This window comes from Priapulus caudatus, unplaced genomic scaffold (assembly GCF_000485595.1).
Source record: "Priapulus caudatus unplaced genomic scaffold, Priapulus_caudatus-5.0.1 Scaffold208, whole genome shotgun sequence".
Classification (NCBI taxonomy): Eukaryota; Metazoa; Priapulida; class Priapulimorpha; order Priapulimorphida; family Priapulidae; genus Priapulus; species Priapulus caudatus.
The window spans coordinates 235,026-242,907 of NW_014577269.1; the positions used below are offsets into that span (position 1 = coordinate 235,026).

A 7,882-nucleotide genomic window follows, 5' to 3' on the forward strand; every position below is an offset into this window, starting at 1 on the left:
ATAGTATAGATAGAGACAGGCCAGCGAGTGGGGTCTGTGTCCACTGGATATTGTCTAGTGAATGCTTGGCGCGCACCTACCTCTGAACTGGTCCAAGTTGTGCTGTGTTTTAGTATTGCATGGTTTCGGTTTCACAATACCAGCAGCTGATGAGGTGAGGAAAAGAAATAGTCATAGATTTTTCTGTGTGTGGCAGCATTGTACAGTGAGTGCTGACATTGTCTGAAGTTTCACGAATTCACGGATTTTTGACGGATTTTTCAGTGAGTTTCATTGTTTGACAGATTTTTTTCGTCTATGAACACTCCCCGGGTATAGGGTACGATACATAACCCACATACATAATGATACATACATACATACATACATACGTACGTACGTACGTACGTACGCACGCACGCACGCACGCACGCACGCACGCACGCACGCACGCACGCACGCACGCACGCACGCACGCACGCACGCGCACACACACACACAACACAACACACACACACACACACACATACACACATACACACATACACACATACACACATACATACATACATACATACATACATACATACATACATACATACATACATACATACATACATACATACATACATACATACATACATACATACATACATACATACATACATACATACATACATACATACATACATACATACATACATACATACATACATACATAGACAGATAAATGGATAGATAGATAGATAGATTAATAGCTAGATAGATAGACAGATAGATAGACAGATAGATAGATCGTTAGATAGATAGATAGATGATAGAAATGTAGCTGTTGCTGTAACTTTGGATCTAACTCTACTTGTGTCGCTGTGACTGTAGCTATGACTATGGCTTACTATTATTAGGGTGTGTCTATGACTGCACATGTGACTGTGATGGTGGCTGTAGCTGTCGCGATAGGTATTAATTTAACGATTATCATGAATTGCAGCACGTTGTGCATACACAGTCTTCTTCATACCCGTAGTCGGCTCGTCCTGCGACGGCCCGCTGTGATCGTGACTGATCGCTTACGTACACATTGATTACATATACAATTGCCACTGCAATCGCTCATATTTTTTCTAGGGTGTAAAAGGAATCATCATTATAGGCGTCAGGATTATGTATAATTGTCAAGATCATAGCCTGGAATAAAGGTTACGATTATTCTCTCATACACAGTAGAATTTTCTATAATCACTATCATTATAGACGGCACAATTATTTATAATAATCATCATCATAGACGGAAGAATTGTTTTAGTTGTTATTATGATCATAGATGGCGCACTATATGCTATGATCGCCTATGATCGCGAATATTGATTACGATTAACATCTTCATAGACATCAGACTCATATGCCATTATCGTGATCATAAACGAGAATAATGGCCATGAGCATCACGACCATACACGACAGTCTATGATCATCATGACAAAAAATTATGGAGAATAATGGTTATGATTATCACCATCATAGATGGCAGAATTATCTGCGATTATCATGACCATGCATAAACTGAAATGATAGTTGTGATCATCATGATCATACACGGCAGTATCATCTCTGGGTATCATGATTATTAAAAGTATTAGGCCTATCTATGATCACCATCATCGGGCATCTTGCAGCATAGTGAGCGGGTAATTGCCTCGCTTAACGAGTTCTTCACGCTTATGCCTAATTGGTTCGGAAAAAATCTGCAATTTAATTATTTGCACGAAAGTTGGACATTCAATTATCGTGAAGGTATTCAGTTTTGCTGTCACCACTGAAGTTTCTAATAGCTAACAAATCTCATCTGTTTGCATCGATGTTTATAGACGTTAATTTACTTAGACAGTAATACTTTATATCCAGTTAAAAACCCTATACATTGTGCATACTTAATATTATATCTTCAGATGCAGAACTAAGGAAGTTTCGTTAATGTACTTTTAATCATACCTACTCTTAGATCACACAAACTCTATAATTATGTATATATCAAACTCCAATTCTAAACTCTAAACTTTAAATGTAAATGTCAAGCTCTATAATAACGGTGTGAGCCCATACAAATTCGTCGCTAGAGGAGCTTCGTTTCACTTACAATCGCAGAAAACGGCCACTCTAAATACATTCGGTTTTGGCGCTCAAAAACGTACTCATTATTGTACCTTCAGTTAGCCCAAGACTGTTGAGTATCTAGCTTCAGTACGCACCGGCTCCGTAGCGTCTGCTCTACGCCGTCTCGCCATCAAACAGGTCTCGTCTTCTCACTGCTGATTCCCGCCACGACATGCGCGTGCTGATCGCGGTACGACATCCGCATAGACTGTCCCCTAGCCAGTCTGCTGTGCACGTAAAAGCAGACAGCACGAGGGAGCTGATGATGGGTTAAGCCGCCGTGGCCGCACACTGTCGACAGCACGTAGCGAGCGAGAGTACGCGCGCACGAGAACGGGAGCTGTGGGGATTGTAGCCAAGCGCCGATTGTCGACGCTCGCGACGCGCTGTTCTTCCCGTATCAGAAGCAGACGAACACACTGAAATGCGGAAGCGGCAAAAAGAGACCGCACACACATGCACGCAGTCAGGCTCGCAAGCAACACGTACACGCGCCGGCGTCGAGGCGCGCGACATGTACAGTGCTTGCCGCGTGCGGTCAGCGTGTGCCTTTGTTGCGTCGTGGCGGCAGTTGCTATAAACAGGTGATGATGGTGACGTGGCGACCGACAGAGCCGCAAGGAGTCTGCACGAAGCGCATGCGCACCCGAGTCGATCAAAGTACAACGCAATCGAGGATAGGCGAGAGACGGGTCAGAGGCCATTATCATAATAAAGTGATCGTACATAAACACAGATTGTATTTACTACAAATGTATTGATGTGTATTTATTTTCTATCGAGCTGCAATTCCACGTAAAATCACATAAGACAAACGCAATCGACACCAATCAATTAGAAAAGCACTTCCTGTGAGTTTGTACACAGTGGCGTGCGTGCGTTACTGTGTGTTGCAGAGGAGCATTTGAATATTTACGGTATATTAGAACGGCATTTACGGCGGTAGTAAGAATTTGATAGTATATACAATAATTCATGTTTATTTGCATCATTTTATTGCATTTTATGCCGTTTCTGCATGTTATATTGAGTTTGTGTCTGCGAGACTGACAGCTATCCGGAGAACTGGGCAGTGATGGCAATACGTATATAGGAGAAGAGGTGTGTAGGAAATAGAGGGAGGCATGGCCAGTGGTTTTGTTATACCTGCATTTCAGGAGGAAGGAACACGATCCTGGTTATTGAGGAAATGTAGGATATCTAGATGCAAGAAGGTAGTGAATCGGGATTTGTGGAGAGATTTAGAGGGAAATTGAGAGGGAAAATTTAGATTCGGAAAGGAAGGTACCGGTACGTGACTCGAATACGGAAAATTCGCACTGGGGTACGCGATTATTTATTCCGCGAGTTGGGTCTTCACCTGATGGACTTTAAGCTATTAAGTAATTCGTTCATAACGCACAAACAGGTGAATGAGGATTTTACGGAAAAAAAGATTCAGTGCTCATTCCCAACGTGAGTTAATCCACATGTTAAGAGAGTGTCCGTGGAAATTACTTCTATTATCAAGAGTGCATAATAGAAGATTATAGATTATAGAAGATAATATAGTCTATTATGGACTTTTGCTATTATGCTGTGTGTGGAATGATATGTCCCATAGTTTGTCGTGAGTTTTATGGCATGCGAAGCAAATGTGAATATTATGCGAGGCCAATTTTCGTCAAATCTCGCTTATACCAAAGTTTGTTGTGCGCTTCAGAATCGCCACCTTCAGGAGAATTGGCGCTTAACTGAAGCAATGGCTGCGATAGATGCCATTTGGCATGCCTGCATGCGTGCCTGCGTGTGTGCGTGGGTGCGCATGAAATACGTTACGGAGAGTCATTCTGTGCATCATCTTCCGACAGCGATGTCAACACCGTTATCCGACACTTTATAATTAGTAGAGACCCAGGCATAAACGATCTTGCATGTTACATTAGTGTACTCAGCTAGAAGCTGCAGCGGACGAGAAATCTAATTTCAGATGTAACACGGTAGCCGCCAGAGGCAATAAGCATCTCATGTGATTCCACGTTCGCAGGCATGTCTAGACGACAACCAACACAATAAATGAGTGTGTATACATGTGTGTCTGCGTTCTTGTATAAGAACGCATATAAGAACGCATAGCGTACGCGCGTATAAGAGGTTGAATCAACTTGAATGTGCGTGCGTGTGTATATGTGCTTGATTGTGCGTGGACGTGTACGCGTGCGTGTTTGCGCGTACGTTTGCCTGTACGTGTCTGTGTGCGTTCGAGTAGGGTGTGGGAAAGCGATGGTGTGTGCGTTCGCGCTCGCATGTGTATGTGCAAGGTATATTGGGTACATACGCCTATTTGTCAGCGTCCATAGATGCGCGTGTCTACGTGTGCGCTAGTGTTCGTGCATGCGTACGTGACGGTGTGCATATATGCTTCAGGTTACGCCAGTGCTCAGCGCGTTTTACAAAATAAAAAACATAAAACACATATAGTTAATTTATGAGGATTTCATTCAACAGTACGGATCTTTGTACGGATCTTTTACACGGATATGAGTGAAAAGATGATTGTGAAAGTTCGTTCGAACAAAAACAAATTCGTTTGTAAGAAAAATGTTCGTTCAAACAAAAAATGTTCTAGGAACTACGGCAGCTAACACATACGGAAGCAGTGGAAACAATTTGAATCAACAAACGATGTTAACACGCACACATAGTGAACTTCCCTGGATCATATACAGATTTTTGCCCTCAGGGTACAAGTGCAATTTGCTTAATGAGAAATATCGTAAATATATCGATGCCAAAAAATGTACCACACTTCAAAATCAATTAATATTCGCCAATTTTAAAAGCCTTCCTTTGCTGTGAATTACATTCGTAGCTTTAGTTTCTAGTGTTATAATTCAACCTTTGGCATTTTGTTAACAATTTATATACTTCGTTCTTGGGCGGTAGCTTTTAAAAGGACATTGTAAAAAAAGAATATGTATGATCGACTAAAAAGAGTGACCGAACAGAAAAAAATCCGTATTAATAAAAACGGAGCCAAAAAAGAAAATTATATTTCTATATTACGGCAATACGGATCACAGCGTGTTAGTATGAACTAATTAATGTATCGCCTCGGCAAAGTCAATTCCGATTTCACACGACAGTTCGTTTTTACGAGGTAATTTTTTACATATGGGCTCATGCATGGTAGTATTTCGCACGCGAAGACGAGTTCATCTCTAGGCTAACGCCACACCCATTTACGCATAATATGAGGCAGTACTGTGTATCTGCACCTACGAGAAGGCATGATCTAGTACACTGAATTCACGCTCGTGTATGTATCTGTATGCGTGTGTGCGTACGTGCGTGCATGCGTGCGTGCGTGTGTAGGTATGTGTGTTCATGCGTGTTTGCGCGCACGCGTGTGTTTGGTTATTGCGCGTTATATAAATATTATCGCGTGAGTACTAAAACTCATTACCAAAATTATCATGTTTGCTTCTTGTTCAGCCTTTGGCGTTACGCAATAACATAGATTATCATTTAATTTCTACGTAAACCTTTTCAAATAGATTCTGACAATGTTAATATCCCGAATGAACTATGTTTTTCATGCCCTTTCGCAGGTGAGAGCGGGGAAACGCTATCACATAATAAAATTATACATGCATGCTACAAGGTCGGCATCTTTATCTTTCCTATCAAGCAAATGACTAAAACTGATTCTAAGCAGTTATGACGGGTAACGATGCTTGTTTTTCCTATCTGAACGAATAATGTACAAGAATTGTATATACATTGTTAACAAATGCCAAACTTTGAATTAGAACACTAGAAACAAAAGATACGACGGCAACTCACAGCAAATGAAGGCTTTTGAAATTGGCGAATATTAATTGATTTCGGAGTGTGGCATGTTTTGGCTTCCATATATTAATTTTATTATATTTCGCATTGAGCCAATGCCACTGATGGGCAAATATCGCTGATGCACCCTTATGATCCAGTGATCTTTACTGTTTGCGCGTGTTACTATCGTGTTTCCTTTCAAATAGTTTCTACTGTTTCCGCATGTGGTAGCTACAGTGGTTCATAGAACATTTTTTTCAAACTTTTTTTCGTGCGAACGAACTTTTACAAATATTATTAGCACGTAGGCTCCTAAAATAATCTCGCCCTGGAGATGACGGCGGCTGACTTGAATGTCAACGCATGAGACGTATATCAAACCCGTCATCGATTAGCGATGTGATCTGGTTAATTCAGATTTTTTCCCGCTTCGCCACATTATCGCTTTAAACATGACGACGCGTTCGACGTGGCCGACGTTCCTTTAAACGGGCGATCGATGGCAAATAGCAGCACGACGACGGGCTCGACGCAGTTTTTACGTATAGCGTGTGACGTGTCAATACGGCCGTACATCCTCATGCCGTGTAGTACAAGCGCGACAAACCACCATGAAACACTCGCAGTCATAGCTCCTAGAAAAGAAAAAGGAACAGAAATGCATGCACACGAAGAGAAAGGGGAAGAGGTGCAAAAAGAGGAAGCGAAGGAAGAAGAATGACTACAACGACGGCGCTAACCGTAACTGACCCCCAACAACCACTTCCAACTATAAAGTGAACCATAAAACTAACCGAATCCCTCATCCTAACCCTAACGATAACCCAACCCCTAAGCGTACCTATCACTACCACTGGAATATTCACCGCTGCCGCCGCCGCTGTCCCCGCTACCACCACCACCAACACCACCAACACCACCACCATCACCACCAACACCACCACCAACACCACCAGCAGCAGCAGCAGCAGCACCACCACCACCATCACCACCACCACACACGATCGTCACGTCCACCACCAACACCAACACCAACACCACGACCATCACCACCACCACTACCATTGCCACTACAACGACGACGACCACGACTACTACGACCATAATGACCACGACAACCACCACCACCGCCTCCACCATCACCACCACCACACCACCACCAACCACCAACCACACCACCACCACCACCACCACCAACACCACCCACCGCCAAACCACCAAACAACAACAACAACAACAACACAAACCAACACCACCAACCACCACCGCCACCAACACCAACCCACACCACCACCACCACCACCACCACACACCATACCACTAGACCACAGACCACAACCACCACACCAACGCACCAACCAACACCACCACTACAACACCACCATCACACCACCATAACCACCAAACCACCAACACACACCAACCCACCAACATCACCAACACTACCACCACCAACACATCGACGACTACCACGACCACTACGACCATGATCACCACGCCCACCACCACCACTACTACTATGACTACCACGACTAAACACCAACACGACCATTCTTCTACCACCACTACCACGACTACGGACAACTACCACTATGATTACCATCTCCAGGAAACACACGATCGCCACGTCCAGCACCACTACGACGACCACCACCAAGACCACTAGGACCACTACGATCACTACGACCTTACCAACGCGACGACGACCAGCGCACACGTGGTCCGACGACAAACCACCACCACCCGGCAACCGACTACCACGTGCCGACGACCACCAACCTCTACACACACCACACCACACGGTCAACCACCACAACACACCACGTACACTCACCACACAACCAGCACAGCAGCAGCACAGCAGCATGCACCACCACCCCACCACACCACCAGCAGCTCACAAGCACAGTACACTACCACCCATACCACCTCCACC

At 43.8% G+C, this 7,882-nt stretch overlaps 1 protein-coding gene across 2 annotated transcripts in view; it reads right to left on the reverse strand.

Moving 5' to 3' along the window:
- Positions 1–2,658, reverse strand: part of LOC106807338 (ras-like protein family member 10B) — a 38,579-nt gene extending 35,921 nt beyond the window's left edge. The window contains exon 1 of one of the 2 annotated variants that reach the window (XM_014809646.1): positions 2,229–2,658. The gene's annotated coding sequence lies outside the window, so the exon portion shown is untranslated. Of the gene's footprint in view, positions 1–2,183 lie in introns of both variants that reach the window. The other variant, XM_014809645.1, reaches the window with a different exon arrangement.
- Between the last annotated feature and the right edge of the window lie 5,224 nt (positions 2,659–7,882).